This window comes from Triticum dicoccoides, unplaced genomic scaffold (genome assembly GCF_002162155.2).
Source record: "Triticum dicoccoides isolate Atlit2015 ecotype Zavitan unplaced genomic scaffold, WEW_v2.0 scaffold222758, whole genome shotgun sequence".
Taxonomy (NCBI): Eukaryota; Viridiplantae; Streptophyta; class Magnoliopsida; order Poales; family Poaceae; genus Triticum; species Triticum dicoccoides.
The window spans coordinates 1-1,745 of NW_021242731.1; the positions used below are offsets into that span (position 1 = coordinate 1).

At 37.1% G+C, this 1,745-nt stretch overlaps 1 long non-coding RNA gene across 1 annotated transcript; it reads right to left on the bottom strand.

Moving 5' to 3' along the window:
• Nucleotides 1-51: 51 nt before the first annotated feature.
• Nucleotides 52-1,740, bottom strand: LOC119345298. The gene is made up of 4 exons (XR_005166993.1): nt 1,651-1,740; nt 1,396-1,463; nt 568-629; nt 52-484 (listed from the first exon to the last, which is right to left on the bottom strand). It is a non-coding gene; the product is annotated as an uncharacterized LOC119345298 (long non-coding RNA).
• Nucleotides 1,741-1,745: the final 5 nt, after the last annotated feature.

Consider the following 1,745-nt stretch of genomic DNA (forward strand, 5'->3'; position numbering starts at 1 on the left):
TTGAAAAATCTGCACCACAATCAAAGATCTTGTGTTTTATGGCAGCTCACGTTATGACAACTATTAAAGATTCAATACAACTTAGTCTTATATGCTAACCACAATATTTGCTTGCCCTTGGACAGTACAACAGAATAAAATAGGAGGTGCAAATCCAGAACAATGTATGTTGGGTGACAGGGCATAATAATAACAAATCCATTGAGAACAAAGGACCAACTCAAGCTAGCATCTGTTGATATGCCCCTACAGCCGAGCCATCATTTCTTTGCACGGTCATGACCAAAATGATAAGGTCATGCATAGCCAATCCTCAAATGCACGTAAGAGGAATGTATAGCATATGGGTTAACTAACTAACGAATATGAGGATCACACAAAACACATCAAAAGTATGATTACTTTAAGAGATACCCAGTCTAGAGCCTAGGCTTCCTGTTCGGAGGGCAAAGCTTCTTTTCCCGTCAGTGTCTCATCTTGTCCACTTTAAGAGAAAAACAGTGAAATAAGCAGACACGACAAAGATAGATATTGTTATAAACTTATGGGGAAAGCAAAAATACATACCTTGAAATACCATCGATCTCATCTGCTAAGGTAGAAGAATATCCACCCAGCATTGTACTCTTCTAGAAGAACAAAGCAAAAAGGCACATTAAATCAGCATTCAAATAATGGTCTTTGCTCAAATGAGATATGCAAAAGACCTCAACATTATTAACCCATGGCGGACCCCACCTGGCCCCGTTTTAACTAACCCCGGCAATAGATAATATATATGTATTACTCAATATATCTCATAATGGAAATGTCGAGAGGCAGCAGGGAGATGAAATAATATAACACTTTTTCATATCTTGCATAATTCCAAGAGCACGTATAGCCTTCTCAAAGAAGAAAACAAAATGGGTAAGAAAACATCTAGCCAATAAGTAGATACAGATGTATAGTAAAGGAAAAAACATTCAGCATCTCAATAGAGGAAAAAATAGCACAGGTGCATCAGAAAAGCCACAGTTCAAAGAAATATATATATGTATAAAAGCAAAATCATGCAAGACAACTCAAGAACTTTTAGCAAACCTACAACTGCAAGAAAATTCAGAAGGGTATGTTAATAATAAAGGAAGGGCACAGTTTAGGATCTAAATAGCGACATTAGTGTTGTACCAGACGATAGCTAGTTGTGTGCAAATGAAACAATATCGACAAACGCGGCATTTAACAAAAAAAATGTAGGTAGAGCAATACAAAATAAACATTAATACAAATTGACAGGCACAAGCATAATCAGAAAATATCTACCAAGAGCATACCGAATGCATGACTGTTATTGTTTCATTCATAGGTCCAGCCATGACTATTTCAAGTTCTCTATGGGCAACACAAACTCACCAGGAAATGATCATCATCAGGCATCTATGGGCAAACATCACCTTGTTTGCTTTGTGCTCAACTACTTTCTGAAATAGAAATATAGAAGTTTCAGCAGCAAGCAGCCAAGTAAAGTGACACATTAGTAAGGCTGCTATTTATATCCCATCATAGCAAATCAATCTAAGATACAGTTCCAACTTCCAAATGCAATAGTGAGCCATGGGGAGCAGGATTTAAAAACCATGACACCGCATAGGTTATATGAGTGCACACCTTAATCTTGATTCTGAGCTCTGGTTAACCAAAAAGCAAAAGAATTAAAATCAAACATGAGAAGTTGAGAACAGGAAACCCATGTGTCTCAGATC